Genomic DNA, 17,073 nt, shown 5'->3' with positions numbered 1-17,073 from the left:
GACCAAGTGGAGAAGGCGGTGCACTGGGAATTGTGCAAACGACTGCATTTTGAACGTACAGACAAATGGTACAAGCATAAACCCGCAACAGCACTCGAAAACGAGAACCACAAAATCCTATGGGACATACAGATGGACAAACCCATCCAAACAAGAAAAACAGATGTCGTAATAATTAACAAGAAAGAAAAATCCTGTCAAATCGTAGACTTTGCTGTCCCAGCTGACCACAGGGTGAGTATGAAAGAAAAGGAGAAACGAAGCAAATACACAGAGCTAGCCAGAAAGTTAAAAGGGATTTAGATGAGGAAGAAAATCAAAATAGTACCGATAATAGTAGGAGCACTAGGAACAATTCCGAAAAACTTCGAAAAAAGAATGTCAGAAATTGGAATCAGAGGAATAACTGCGACTAACGATAATGAAAGCGACTGAAATATTAAGGAAAACCCTTGAATGCGGAGAATAATACAAGAAGACAATATAACGAATAAGCGTTACAGGGAATGCAGAACAACAAAGCTGCATATCTACAAGTTCTACACCCCCATCATGCATTCCCCCCATAGTTTCACCACCGCTCTTCCCAATAAAAAAGTGACACCAAAGAGCTGAGAAAGGTCAAGAAGGACTGAAAGACCGAGGAGAGAGCGCCAGCCAGACCTCGGCTGGACAAGCGCAAAGAGAACTGGGACTTTGGGGAGGCTTAGTGTCACTCAAATTCCAATATAAACCAATGGCAACTGCCGGCGAGAAATCAATGGTAAGAGGCTGTTGCGATGATGCAAATTCATTTGCAAATGTTATCGAAGGAGGTGGAGAGAACTAGACGCCTGGGGAGACTTGTTGTCACTCAACTTCCAGAGAACACCACAGGTTTCCAATCAGATCGTTTGTTGACTTGTGTGAAAGTTCCATGTGAGCCAATAATAATAAATAAGTAAAATATTAGAGAGATTTCCAAGTTTTTAATTTCATCCGACTATATTAGAGGATGAAACGGGGAATCATAAAAATAAGAAATATTAAAGGGGGAGTTAGTTTGCTTGAAGCATTGCTGCTAAACGAATATATAAATGTATAAGAAGGCTGCCAAACATTTGTTTTGAAACATATATATATATATATATATATATATATATATAGTAAATAATAATAATAAAATAATAATAAAAACAAAATAATAATAATAATAATAATAATAATAATAATAATAAATAAAATATTTATTTAGAGAATTTTCCAAGTTTTCAGTTTCATCCGACTATATTAGAGGATGAAACGGGGAATCATAAAAATAAGAAATATTAAAGGGAGAGTTAGTTTGCTTGAAGCATTGCTGCTAAACGAATATGTAAATGTATAAGAAGGCTGTTAGCAACATAAGTTACTGGGATGGTGAAGTGGCATGACGTATGAACAAAAACTAAATAACGAAGACCGCATTTAAATTATAAATCTTTGCATATCTATTTACTTAGTTTAATATTTCGCATATAAACCAGTGAATATGGATTTACTGTTAAATATAACTGAGATGTCTTTGATAATTTCGAGAGAAACATCTCTTTTTCAAAAAATAATCAAACTAAAAGCATAACATTAAATGGAATAAAGAATAGATTAGAAAAAAGTTATATGGTGTTATGAGTAGGGCTGTGACAATGGAATTTTTTTTTCTGTTAACTCTCGGGTATATATCCGACACAGTTAGACACACTTCATCAACCGAGAACTACATCTATCTATATAAAAACTTATAAGATATTAACGGATATATACTCAAGAATCAAAATAATGAAAAGAATATGCTGTTGTCAGAGCCCTAGTTATGAGCATAGTGAAAAAGGATGTAATCTTCCTAATTATATCCCAAGCAACGTCGAGTATCCCTGCCAGTATTAAAGAAAATTAAAGAAAAAATATATTGTTTTAAAAGATTTGTAAACAAAAATATTTTTTTTTTTGTAATAATATAAAGCGTATTACAATGGAAGTGAGCAGCAGGATATCATTCGATATTTTTAAGTTTTCTAAAATTGATTTCCGGGTGGAAAGGGAGTTTGTAAAAAAGACAAAACAATTCAAAAACAGAAAGCAAGTGATTTTCTTTGTTAAAACTTTTTATTATCCGGAGGAAATCTCTTCAATTGTCTTTTGTTCATTTTTTTAAAAAATTTTTATATCAATGAACTAAAGATTTTTTTTAAAATTCAAAATATAGAAAGGAGAATAGGCTTTTTTTTTTTTTTTTTTTCTTTCTTTTTTTTTTTTAGATATGCCCATTCAAGCTGTTTGGTAATGAAAACGTGCTTTCAAATTTAACCATGACTAAAGACAATGTTATTTCAATCTAAACTGTGACAGACAAAGTAAAATGCTATTTCTAACTGAAGTATTACAGACCAACAAAAATGCTATTTCTAGTTTAAACTGTGACAAACCAAAAACAAATGCCATTTCTAATCTAAAGTGTGACAGACAAAAAAAAAAAAAAAAAAGATGCTATTTCAAACTAAAGCATGACAGACCAAAGAAAAAGCTATTTCTAGTCTAAACTGTGACAGAATAATGAAAATGCTATTTCTAATCTAAAGTATGACAAACCAAAGAAGACGCTATTTCAAACTAAAGCATGACAAACCAACAAAAATACTGTTCCGCTCGAAATTGATCTCAGATGATTACTTGTCTATTTCATTAAATCTATTTTTAGCTAACAGTGGATGAGAGAAATATTTTATCAGACATATTTTTTATCAGACAAAATATAAGAAGGTGAGGTCGGGAAGCGAAAGCTCCACCCCGACCCCACCTTCTTATATTTATTATTTCCTATGAGGGTCCTTTTCTGACCATTTTTTTTTTTTTCAAATTAAATAACCTGGTGAAGTTAGTTGATGAAAGCTACCCAGGGAAATGCATGGGTTGGGTTTGATGCAAAAGAAAACAAAGAAGTTGACGAACATGAAAAAAAAAAAAAAAAAAGAAAAAGAAGTTGACGAACATGAAAAAAAGAAAAAGAAAAAAAGAAGTTGACGAACATGAAAAAAAGAAAGAAAAAAGAAGTTGACGACCATGAAAAAAGACAAAAAGAAGTTGACGAACATGAAAAAAAGAAAAAAAAGAAGTTGACGAACATGAAAACAGAAAAAAAAAGAAGTTAACGAACATGAAAAAAAGAAAAAAAAGAAGTTGACGAACATGAAAACAGAAAAAAAAGAAGTTGACGAACATGAAAAAAAGAAAAAAAAGAAGTTGACGAACATGAAAACAGAAAATAAAGAAAAAAAGTTGACGAACATGAAAAAAAGAAAAAAAGAAGTTGACGAACATGAAAAAAAGAAGTTGACGAACATGAAAAAAAAAAAGTTGACGAACATGAAAAAAGAAAAAAAAAGTTGACGAACATGAAAAAAGAAAAAAAAAGTTGACGAACATGAAAAAAGAAAAAAAAAGTTGACGAACATGAAAAAAGAAAAAAAGTTGACGAACATGAAAAAAGAAAGAAAAAGAAGTTGACGAACATGAAAAAAGAAAAAAAAAGTTGACGAACATGAAAAAAGAAAAAAAAGTTGACGAACATGAAAAAAGAAAAAAAAAGTTGACGAACATGAAAAAAGAAAAAAAAAGTTGACGAACATGAAAAAAAAAGGAAAAAGAAGTTGACGAACATGAAAAAAGAAAAAAAAAGTTGACGAACATGAAAAAAGAAAAAAAAAGTTGACGAACATGAAAAAAGAAAGAAAAAGAAGTTGACGAACATGAAAAAAGAAAAAAAGAAGTTGACGAACATGAAAAAAGAAAAAAAGAAGTTGACGAACATGAAAAAAAGAAGTTGACGAACACGAAAAAAGAAAAAAAGAGAAAAAAAAAGAAAAAAGAAGTTGACGAACATGAAAAAAGAAAAAAAAAGAAGTTGACGAACATGAAAAAAAGAAAAAAAAAGAAGTTGACGAACATGAAAAAAAGAAGTTGACGAACACGAAAAAAGAAAAAAAGAGAAAAAAAAGAAAAAAGAAGTTGACGAACATGAAAAAAAGAAAAAAAAAGTTGACGAACATGAAAAAAGAAAAAAAAAGTTGACGAACATGAAAAAAGAAAAAAAAAGTTGACGAACATGAAAAAAGAAAGAAAAAGAAGTTGACGAACATGAAAAAAGAAAAAAAGAAGTTGACGAACATGAAAAAAGAAAAAAAGAAGTTGACGAACATGAAAAAAAGAAGTTGACGAACACGAAAAAAGAAAAAAAGAGAAAAAAAAAGAAAAAAGAAGTTGACGAACATGAAAAAAAGAAAAAAAAGAAGTTGACGACCATGAAAAAAAGAAAAAAGAAGTTGACGAACATGAAAAAAAGAAAAAAAAGAAGTTGACGACCATGAAAAAAAGAAAAAAGTTGACGAACATGAAAAAAAGAAAAAAAAAGAAGTTGACGAACATGAAAAAAAGAAAAAAAAAGAAGTTGACGAACATGAAAAAAAGGGTAAAACTATACAAACACCGTGACAGCGAATTAACCCTAACCCTAAACCTAACCCTAACCCCTAACCCTAACCCTAAACCTAACCCTAACCCTAAACCCTAACCCTAATCCTAACCCTAACCCTAACGCTGTCACGGTGTTTGTATAATAATACCAAAAAAAGAAGTTGACGAACACGAAAAAAGAAAAAAAGAGAAAAAAAAAAAGAAAAAAAATGAAGTTGACGAACATGAAAAAAAGAAAAAAAAAAGAAGTTAACGAACATGAAAAAAAGAAAAAAAAAAAGAAAAAAGAAGTACTTATTCGCCAAAGACAACGCCAAGATTTAAATTCTGCCTGTTACAAATTTGGATCCTACCTGAATCGATTTCTGTCACGACTAAGAACAAATTCATCATTACCCGTTCACATGGAAAGAAAAAAGCAGCCAAAAAACCGTACAGTGTACAACACCGACCCTTTTATTAGAACTTACACATCGTTCCTTACTGAACTCTATTCCGGAATACTCGTTATAGTAGCCATCGCCATCATGTAATTCGAATCATTTCTTTCGTACACTGTTTTCCAAGATTTAACGAAACAGTTTTTCTGCTCATTTTGATATAATAAGCTAGGACCCCCACCCCCGCCTCCTACTTTGTATCTCACTTTATTATTTTCTGTCTCATATGTTATCACTAGGGCTGTGACAACAGAATATTCTTTTCATTCTTTTGACTCTCGGGTATATATCCGACACAGTTTGGCACACTTAATTAACCGAGAACCATATCAGTCTATATAAAAACATATAAGATATTAATGGATATATACCCAAAAGTCAATTATTAGTGTTAATAAATATCCATATTTAAATTGTACGTCAATAGTTTTGCGTCATCTTTCGCATACTTGAACTGTTTCCTCTTTCTATAAACGGTGCCTTAAACTGGAGAATCCCTTTCCTTCATGTTCTGTTATTAACATTGGCACCCAGGGACCCATGAGCCTATCCAGGACTTTATCTATTTTTTATTATCATTATCACGTGCAGGTTACTGTAGTCCCCCCAAAAAAGAAGAGCGTGACACAGAACTAACTTTAAGACTTAAGATTTAAGATTTTATTGCTTATGAAAAAATAAATAAATAAAAAATCTTTAAAAATTTACCCCCCCCCCCGATATGATTTAGAAATCTTAGATAGGGATTAATTCCTGGGGAGGAGGGGGGACTACAATCTTTCATTAATCCAAGTAATTCAAACTGTTCTGTTTGGGTAATAAATTTTACTTGTCATGTAACAAAGTCACTGACACGTATGCAAGTGACCAAGCCATGGCAAAAGCGTGACGCAATAGCGGGATCGAAGGAAGAGACGGGGAAAGAAAAGCAGAGAGGAAAAAGCATTTTCTTTTACTTTTTTCCCCTATTCCAAGCCAATGAAATAAAATTAAACAAACGTCTTTTTATAAAAAATTTATGCTTACAAATTTATTTTATTGCTTATATAAAAACATAAAAACACACAAACACATGCGTGCACACAAACTCTCTCTCTCTCACACACACACACACAATATGATTTAGGAATCTTGAGTAGGACGACCCCCCCCCCCCAGATGTTCTTGAGGTATTGTGGTGAATGAGAACTTTAGATAGAATCAAGCATTGACTAGCAAAGGTACAGGGACGAGGATGACTATAGACACCCCCCTCCCCAATTTTTGAGTGGCCTTGCGTCTAATTTTTTGTTTATTTCTGTTTTGTTGTAAACTTTTCAAAGTAAATAAAAAACATATAACTCAAAGTGTAGTATCTGTTCTGATGCTACGCTTCAATTTTTTCTTTTCGGTCATTGGAGGAGAAATCCTTCACAACTGAGACAATTTTTAATTTTTGGTCCTTTTCTCTACATTAAAAAACGACCCTGGTGTCTAACTCTGTCAGGCAAAGTAAATAAGAACTTTATTAACACACATAACTAATCCTATCACTACACACACATAACTAACTTTAGTAACGATACACACATAAACATTTTTATTAAGATACATATATAACTAATTTCATTAATGCACATACATATATAAGTTTATTTATACATACACATAACTATTTTTACGCACACACAAAACTAAATCTATTAATACAAACACACACATATCAAATCTCATTAATACAAACAGACACATAGCTAATTTTATTAACACACACATACAACCTTTCTCTCTCACACACACATATAAATAAAAACTCAATAAAATGAGAGAAATCCCAGATTTTATCTATTTTTTTTTAATTATCGTTGTCACGGACATGCTAGCATAGTACCCAACAAAGGCTGAGCGTGACAGTACATAAACATAGCTAACTTTATTAACACACACATAACTATCTTCAGTAATACGCACATAACTGTTTTTATTAAGGCACACATATAACTAACTTTCTCAATACGCACACATATAACTATATTTTTACATACACATAACTATTTTCATTAATATACACACATAACTATTTTTTTTAATATACACACAGTCGCTCTTTTTCTCTCTCTTTCTCACACAAACACACACACACACACACACACACACACACATATATATATATATATATAAGCTGAATGTGTGTGTGTGTGTGTGTCTGGTCACGAATAGGCTCCTATATGGTTGACTATTTTAAAAAAACTGATTACATATAATGATAGAAGATGTATCGAGACACAGGAATGGGTATGTTTGATCTGGCAGAACGGTGGTTCATTAAAATTGTGGAGTCTGCATACGCGCCTGGTCCAAAAAGTATGGAAATAAAAAATTTAAAAATTAAAAAAAAAACGTTTACAAGAGTTTTTGATATAGATGGACATAAGAATACTTTGATAAGTATGTTTTAACTTAAATGTGGATGAAATAATAAAATTGTGTTGTTTGCGTTCGCGCATGCCCTCCATAGAATGGAAATAGGCACAAACTTTAATAAAGACTTTTCATATCTATCTGAGTGAGTATACTTTGATAATTATGTTTCAGTTTGAAGAAATATGGTATAATAAAATTATGGGGTGTTTGTTCGCACCTGACCTTCATAGAATGGAAATATGTTACAAAGTTTAACAAGGTTTTTTAATATAGGTCCACAGAATATTGTGATAAGTGTTTTAGTGTGAACAGGTATGGTATAATAAATTATGGGGTTTATCTATTTTTATTTTTACTTTCATCATATCTGCTTTGGTTTTGATACCCCCAAATTCGAAGCTATCTCTTTACAACCCTTCCTTTTCATAACCTATTATACTTTCATAAATCAGAGTCCATTTTCTGTAGGCTGTTTTTGAACCCAGTCAACGACGGGTACTTTTGCTAGTATATATATATATATATATATATATATATATATATATATATATATATATATATATATATATATATATATATATATATGAATGAAGTAATAAGTAAAAACAAACCCAATAAAACAGGAGATATCAACACAGAATCATTGTCTTTTGATTCTCTTCAAGGAACCAAATAAAACGCCAAATAAAATAATGGAGAAATTTCCAGTAACTGTACCTAAAAGGTAACTGTAGGAATTACTAAATGTAGTTTTCTTTTTTTTCTTCTTGTTTTTTTTTTCTTGTTTTTTTTTTTTTTAAACTTTACTTCCTCGTTCTCAACAACAAAGATCATAAAAACAAGTGTTTTTTTTTTTTTTTGTCTTCTCTCATTCTTAGGAACTAAGTCATTCAGTGTAAGAGCAAGAAAGAGAACCTCAACCACCAATCTTAAAAAAAAACATCCTTTAGAAAAGAATAACAAAAAAAAAAAAAAAAACCCACCCAAACGAATGCACCATAATTTGTATAATGAAAAGCATAAAATAATTTAATGTTTTTTTTTTCTTCTTTTTAGAAAATCCTGCCCTTGACATCGTTTCAAAGGCCATTTTATATACATTTTATATACATTTTATATACATTTTATATATATCTTATATTTTATGTATATTTTATATTTTATATATATTTTATATGCATTTTAAATATATTTTATATATAGTTTATATTTATTTTATATATATTTTATATTTTATATATATCTTATATTTATTTTATATATATTTTAATAATATTTTATATACATTTTAATAATATTTTATATATATTTTACCTATATTTTATATATATTTTATATACATAAATGAAAGAAACGGCTCAAAAATGCGTTCACAATGACTTTTGAATTCCACGATTACAAGGTGACCAAAAGAAAACGGGCCTCAACTCTAATTAGGCCCCGTTTCTTAGTGTTTTGTCCAAAAGAAATGAAACTTTGGTCATAACTAGTTTATTATATTCAAAACTTCACATCAAAACACTAGGGTCATTGGCCTTTTTTTCTCCGTTGACTGTAAAATGCTCAGAAAAACAATTGAATGTCCTATTTTTTTTTGGGGGGGGTCACTCTGTATTATAGTCAGAAAACCCAACAGAGAAAAAAGGTGGCACTTTTCTCGTTATAAAACACCATAAGAACAAACACGAAAAAAAAGTGCGTGTGTGTGTGTGTGCGCGCGTGCGTGGTTATGATTTTTCTGATGTTTAGGTTTAAATTAGATGAGATGACATTTAAATGTAATGTGAACAGACATCTCACTGCTGAACCCTTTAAATTGTATCGTTGTAGATATGGGCCCCACATAGTGGACCCTTACGTCTACGTTGCAATATCCTTTGCGTGGGGTGATCAAGCTTAAAAGAAGAAAAAATAAAGAGTGAAAGAGAGAAAGAAGGAAAGAGTAAAGGAGAAAAGAAGGAAAGGGTAAAGAGAGAAAGAAGGAAAGGGCAAAAGAAGAAGAAGGAAAAAGTAAAAGAAAAAGAAGGAAAGAGTAAAAAGAAAAAGAAAGGAAAGGGTAAAAAGAGAAAAAAGAGTAAAGGAAAAAAAACAAGGAACGGATAAAGGAAAGAAAGAAGGAAAGAGTAAAAGAGTGTAAGAAGAAAACGGTAGGGAGAGAAAGAAGGAAATGGTCAAGAAAAGAAAGAAAGGGTATAGGAGAAAAAGAAGGAAAGAGTAAAGGAGAGAAAAAGGAAAGAAAGAAAGAAGGAAAGGGTAAAGGACAGAGAGGTGAAAGTAAGGATAGAGAGAAGAGGGGGGAGGGTAAAACAAGGTAAACTACTGATGGGGGTAGCCACAACAAAGGCAGAGACAAAACAGCTGAGGACGAAAGTGAGATGCAGCAGATGAAAAGAAAGGAAAAACAACAGAAAAGAAAAGAAAAGAATGAGAAAAAAATGAGTGAAAAAGAAAAAGAAAAACAAATTTTAATGAAAGAAAGAAAAAAAAAATTAGAAAAAAAAGCACAGAATTGACGAATGAAACCAACGGCGTGCTTTTGGCAGAAGAAACATAAATTTTATTATAATAACAAGGTAAAAAAAGTAATTCAATTATAAACAATTTCGTCGGCCATTTAATTGTCTGATTGTCTCGACAACCATCGGATGCTGACGAAAACGAAACATCTGCATATTATACCAACAAATTATATGTTATATATACATTGTGAAGAGTGTTCAAAGCCAATAAATGTAACAGATACGCTGATACTGGTAGCAGCAGCCGTATAATACATATACAAATGACCAAGCCAGTGTGCGATGTGATGCCACAGCAAAGTGAAAGAAAAAGCAGAGATAAAAAGACACACGTGGCCGGAGAAAGACGGAGAAGCACATGTTCGAGATATGACCGGAGAAAAAAAAAAAAAAAAAAACAGTAAGCGACACGTGGGTGACAAGAGCTCCTAAAAAAGACATGACAGGCGAACCGTTTAAAACAATAATAAACACCTTTCGCCTAAAACTGAAAAGCGAGCCGAATTTCTTTTCTTTTTCCTTTCTTCTGTTTCTTTGCGAGACTTTCATCTTTTTCTTTTTTTGTTCTTTTTTACATAAGAGTCACCACTTATTAAGGTCCGAAGGCCACTCAAGGATAAGAGTTAACAAGTGTACGGTAGTCGATGGGACAATATCGTAGTAATCGTTAGTAGTGGAAATTTGATAAATTGGATTACTTAATGGGACGGTTTATCAAGAACTTGTTTACGTTAGACTTGAAGACGACCATATTGTAGTCAGATGGAAAACAGGCAAACTAAAGAGAGTTCCACAGGCGTGCAGTTCTAAGAAAGAACCTTTGTTCATGGAATCTATGTTTAAGTTTAAGCACAGATAAAGAATGCGGGAAATTATTGATAGTGGTTTCAATTAAATGAGTGTTTTTCGTGAAACTTTGGCAAAGGAGGATCATAGATTGGAGCTCAGCTGAGCACTTGCCATGAAAATAACGATAAAGCAGAGACAGGCTCGCAACGTTTCTTTTGTGGGAAAGAGGTTGCAGGGAAGAGAAACGGACATCCTCTTCTAGGCTTCAAAGTCTGTTTTGAATTCTGTCAAGGCAGGATAAGCTGCTTCTAGCAGCTTCTGACCAAATGTGGTAACAGTACTCCATCCTAAGACGTACTTTTACACAGGTAGAGAATTGCATCGGCAGTGAGATGCCTACTGGAGCGGGAGAATCATCCCAATATTCTTCCAGCGACCTTGGCAACGGACTTGATGTACGTGTTCCATTTCAGATTAGGACGAAAATTCAGACCAAAAAACTTGTCAAAACAGAGCTTCCCTAAGGCGAGAGCCATTCATTTCAATTGAGTCCAGCCGGGCGTCAGAGCGTTGATGATTGGAAGATAGAAGCTTGGTTTTATATGCACTAAAATTAACCAGTCAACATGTTAAGATGTTACCGAAGATTATATTTATGCTTTTGTTAAAAAAAGAAAAAAAAAAGAAAAAGAAAAAAAATGTACAACGTTACACCACAGACGATGATGCAAACGGAAAAAGAAAACAATGCGAATTTGAAGCGAATATTCAATACAACACCTGAACCATTTTAATAACAATAAAAAAGCAGTTGAATAAAATGAAGGTCACACGGGGGGGGGGGGGGACAAAATACAAAACAGAAATCCTAGTCCCAGAGGTCCCTCCCTATTATAAAAGTAAAAAAAAATTTCTTTCGTTCTACAAGATTTTTTTTTTTTTTTTTTTTTACATAGGAGTCACCACTTATCAAGGCCCGGAGGCCACTCGAGCATAAGGATTATAGAGTGTACAGAGTTATTGGGATAATATTGTAGTAATCGTTAGTAATGGAAATATGGTAAATTGGATTACTTAAGGAGGCGGTTCATCAAGAATTTGTTCATGTTGGACTTGAAGACAACCAAGTTCTAGTCAGCTGGGAAGCAGGCAAAAGGAAGAGAGTTCCACAGGCATGCAGTTCTAAGAAAGAAGCTTTGTTCATGGAATCTACGTTTTGATTTAGGCACAGATAAAGAGTGGGGAAAATTGATGCCACCAGTGAAATAATATTAATCGTTAATATAAAAAACACTAGCAGGAAGACCCAACGTTGCTCAGGATTGAATCAGGATCACTACTATATAGGCTTTCACTATGCTCATAACACTATGGTCTTATAAATGACATGAATTATAGGAGCAACTGGGCCCAGGAAAAAGAATTTCAAAAACTACCTGGCAAATATACCTGGTGAACTAAGTGCAAGAGAGATTCAACCAATTGCACTTAAAGGGACGGTCAGAATCTTAAAAAGATCTCTTGGTTGGAATATCTGAGTTAGCGGATGAATGTTTGGCATCCAGTAAGATACCCCATCCTCAGTTTTAACAAACTGATAAGATAATTAAAAAAAAAAAAGCGGTTGAAGGTTCGATAGTCTTGGCAGAGGCCTTACTTGAGACAAGTCATACTTAAAATGGTCTTACAAACCCATAATGAAATACGGCATAATTGCGTTGATACACCGGTTCCTGCTGGACCACGGAAGTTAAGCAACATTGAATCTGGCCAGTACTAAATGAGTGACAATTTGGTACTTCCAGGTGCTGTATGTGCTCTCCGCTTATCTCAGCATTGTTTCCAGTCGTCCTGGACTTCTCCTTGCCCAAACGGTGCCGATTCAGGAGAGGTGTGTTTGGAGACTGCGCAACCCTTACCTCACAATTACATGCGCAGCTTCCCCTACAGTGGGTATCCTTTGTCTTTCGAGACTGAACAGAAGCATCGAAACCCGTAATAATTAAGCAATGTGCTTAAAACATCAGTAACTCTCTCTTTCTTATTTTCTGTTTTCCCCACTTTTTTGTTAATAATACATTGTATTGCAATGATATTACCAACAAGCAAGAAGACCTGATGTTGCTCGGGATTGAATGAGGATCACTATTATATAATCTTTTCATTGTGCTCTTCTTACTGTTGTACAGCATTCACCTTGGGGTGGGGGGGGGGAGGGGTTGAAACAGCTTCCTCCAAAGGAGAAAATGTCAAGGAAATATTAAATTAGCAGGCAGTCACCAGTCGCCTGTAATGTTTGGTGTATTTTTGGTCAGGAAGCCTGATCTGGTAGCACCAGATGCCCTAACAGGTATCACTCTGGACCAAAGTGGACATTGGAGCAATCGTAACTAAGGGGCAACTCCACATTCCCCTCAGCCCTCTAAATGGAACCTCACCACAGAATGTCTTTTAAAGTCATATACACAGGACCAACTATTCTTAACATCATACTAGCGGGACCTGTGGAAAGTCTACAGGGGACTTATTCATATGTAATATATTTATATTGGTATTCTGTAGATGTTCAGTGTAAATGAAAACGCTCTAATATTATTGTAGCTTTTTTGTTAAAACTGCAAAAGTATTTATCCAAGCTAGTAGGGACGCCCAGCATAGCCCGGTTATAAAATACGTTTAAATATATTTTAATTCTTGCAGATTTCGTATATAATATTATAGAGATTACTGTTCTATCGATTTTTATATGTTATAAAGTTGCGATTTCAAAAATAAAAAATATATCCATATGACTTGGGTTCATCAGCTTGAAACCGAATCCCAAACTTATGAATATATATAACTTTAGTTCCTTCAGCTATAATTAAAGCCAAAACCAAAACTTATGAAGAATTCTTGATAAAATTATTTGTAAAAAAGAAAATAGATTACCAAGATGCCATCATCGAAACCGAAACCAAGACTTATGAAGAATTCTTCATAAAATTATGTTAAAAAAATAGATTATTGGAATGCCATCAGCTATAATCGAAACCGAAACCAAAACTTATGAAGAATTCTTGGTAAAATTATTTATTACAAAAAATCTATCTATAAAGATGCTGTTGTAGGGCAGAAAAAATAACTAAGTATAGCATCAGAACATATACTACACTTTGCTCCTATATATTTAGCTTATGTGACATCATATTAATACAATATTGCAATAACGTGAACATTAAAATAATAAAAAGCAACATAATTTCCATTAAAATTAGGTATGAACCCCTGTTAACTTGGGCGGGGGGGGGGAAAGTTTTTCCAATTGTCTAATAATTGAGATTAGTTTTAGCCATGGTCATCCTTGTCGCAGTATCTTTAATTTGTCTAAGGGATTCCTAGCTAGAGCTCTCAGTCACCATAATACCACATTCACACAGGAGTCGTCCTAATTAAGATTCACAAATCAAGCTGTTTGTTTTTTTAATTATAATCTTCTTCTATCTAATCTATATATTTTATTACGAATTCCATTATTATTAATGAAAATAGACAATAATAACAACACATTCGTGAGTTCGTAATAATAATAATAATAATAATAATAATAATAATAATAATAATAATAATAATAAGAAGAAGAAGAAGAAGAAGACATTCATGAAATACAATGAACATTAAAACACGTAGGCCCTGGGTTCGGTACACCTCGCTGAAATAAAAATATGGGGAGACTCTTTCGAAACCAGAAATATACAGGGTGGCCACAAAGTCACGCACCAATGTTAATTAAAAAAGTTAAAAAATTAAAAAAGTTATAGTAGTAACATTTATTCAAATTCAAAGTTCTTTACAAGGATTACAATTGCTCGATATGTTCGCCGTTTGCAGCTATGCACGAGCCAATACGAAATTCGGCGTTATTTGTTTTATTTTATATATATTGTTTTTATTCTTTATTCATTTTATTTTAATGTGTTTCAAAAAAAATTTAGACTACCGTGAGATTTCCACGGGTTCTGCTAGTTATTATTATTTTACTTAGCATCCAGGATTGCAGAATTAGACACAAGGTCGGTTGTTAATGTGAGAAAAATCCAGCTTTCGAAAAAGTTGAATTCTAGAAGGATGCGTCATTCCCTGAACTAATAGTACAAAAATGGTGAAGTATATTATCGGAACTTATATGATATTTTGCTCTTAATTAAGAACGATATATCTGTCCCTGTTTTCATGAATGCACACAAGGGTAGAATTAGACACAAGGTCACTTTTTAACGTGGGAAAAAGTCCGGCTATCCGACTAGATGCACTTTGGATCGGAGCAAAAATAAAGGCGTTATTTTAGGCGTCATGTTATCGTGAGAACGTACACGACGCTCAGAATAATAAGAGGAAATTCTTTCTGAGATATTTTTTCCAAAGACAAACCTAAGAAAGATGAACGACACATGATAGATAAAGCGAGGGAAAGCGAAGATATAATTACGAAGTAAAAAGAATACACTTAAGTCTCATTACAATCATATAAATATATAAGGTGGCCACAAAGTCACGCACCAATGTTAATTAAAAAAGTTAAAAAATTAAAAAAGTTATATTAGTAACATTTATTCAAATTCAGTTCATTGGTGCGTGATTTTGTGGCCACCCTGTACAATAGACGACGAACTTAATTAAATTTTATTATCAAACATTAAACTACGATAGGGTAGGAGTAATGAGGTTAAGTGAAAAAAAAAAGAAACAGATTACGAGGGTGTGGAAGGGGGGTGTCTTTATCTACTATACGAAGATGCCAACGAGAAATATATCAAAACAAAAAGTGTATCTTTAGTGCAAACAAATGATGGCAAAATGAATTCAATGTCTTAATATACGAGAGAGGGAAATATTCACGGAGATGACTTACTGAGTTTATTCTTTTTTTTTTTTTTAATCTTTTCTTTCTTTTTGTTCCAAGCGGTTGGTCAAAATGTCTTTAATATCCGTCCCTCCGGATTAAAACGCACGTGTGTAAAGTTTGCCGTTTATCGCCGTCAACGTCGCATCCTTTCGCCGTTGGTACGGAGTTTCTCCCAGGTGTTATCTCCTTTTGCTGTTGGTATGGAATTTCTCCCAGGCATTACTTCGTTTCTTTCGCTGTTGGTGGAGTTTCTCCCAGGCGTTATCTCCTTTTGCTGTTGATGGAGGGGGGGTCGATATCTCCTATCTCGACGGAATCGCTGACTCTGTCGCTGGGGTGGGACTGGGACTTTCGCACATCCGTCTGGTGGCAGCACGGCCAGCAGCGACTGTTGTACCAAAAGGCCCTCTTCTCTTTTTTTCTTTGTCTCTCTCTCTCTCTTTCTCTCTCTCTCTCTCCTCAGTATCTTTCTTAGCCCCTTTCTTTCCTTTATTCTTCGTGTCCTAGCAACCCACACGAGTCTATGTGTTTCTGGTCAAATGACCTGATCATCTCGCTAGCATGCGTGTCAAAAAGCTTTTCTCACCTCTCTCTCCTTCTTTCCTATACTCACTGCCCCTTTCTCTCTCTTTAGGTTTAGCCTCTCCCTCTTTTGTCCTATACTCTCTTTTCTCTCTCTCTCTCTCTCTCTCTCTCTCTCTCTCTCTCTCTCTCTCTCTCTCTCTCTCTCTCTCTCTCTTGAAACTATGTTCATTTGCCTCGGTGAAGATAAAATAAAATAACAAAAACGATACATTTCTCGTTGGCGCGAAATTAAATATTTCGATTTTTAATTAATTACATAATCCAAGTCATGGATTACGTCACAATATAAAAGACAAAATGTGTGTGTGTGTGTGTGTGTGTGTGCGTGCGTTTGTATGTCTGCCAAAACTTCCGACAGACGCGTCAGAACCTGACAAGATCGGTATCGTTTTAAAGCTCCGCATCTCAGACGACAAATATTGAAAAATTATTAATCACTTCACCCTTAACTCGCCAGTTTTTTACTAGGAAAGGTCACTTTTTGCATTGTCATTTTTTACAAGTCATCTTTTCTTTTCTTTTCGATTGACTATGCTTAATTTTGACGTTCTCAACTTCCAGTTTTACCATGAACGCAACGTAAGCACATCACGTTTATTTTTCCTTCTTCGCATTACGGGTTCGAGCCTGCCTGCGTACTACCACTTTATTTATTTATTTATTTATTTTTTAACCCCCTCTTTCCACCAAAACTTCCTACTGTTTTGATTCTACTACTTTTTTTTGGGGGGGGGGGCTTCCTTACTCGACACCTACTAGTCTAATATATAAAAGGCAAAATGTGTGTGTGTGTGTGTGTGTGTGTGCGTGTGTGTGTGTATGTTTGCATGCTTGCCAAAAACTTTTGACAGAGGCGACGGATCCTGACAAGATCGGTATCGTTTTAAAGCTCCATCCTTCGGACAACAAATATTGAAAAATTGGCCCAAAACATTCATTCCTTCACCCTCAACTGACCAGTTTT

General features: G+C 33.6%; 1 protein-coding gene across 1 annotated transcript in view; it reads right to left on the bottom strand.

The window, feature by feature from the left end:
- Nucleotides 1–16,185, bottom strand: part of LOC145287802 (LHFPL tetraspan subfamily member 6 protein-like) — a 145,226-nt gene extending 129,041 nt beyond the window's left edge. The window contains exon 1 of the mRNA XM_080135647.1: nucleotides 15,531–16,185. The gene's annotated coding sequence lies outside the window, so the exon portion shown is untranslated. The remainder of the gene's footprint in view (nucleotides 1–15,530) is intronic.
- Between the last annotated feature and the right edge of the window lie 888 nt (nucleotides 16,186–17,073).

The sequence above is a fragment of the Euprymna scolopes genome, chromosome 11 (genome assembly GCF_053919585.1).
Source record: "Euprymna scolopes isolate OS-2025 chromosome 11, ASM5391958v1, whole genome shotgun sequence".
Lineage (NCBI taxonomy): Eukaryota > Metazoa > Mollusca > Cephalopoda > Sepiida > Sepiolidae > Euprymna > Euprymna scolopes.
This window is presented reverse-complemented; position numbering and strand designations above follow the sequence as displayed.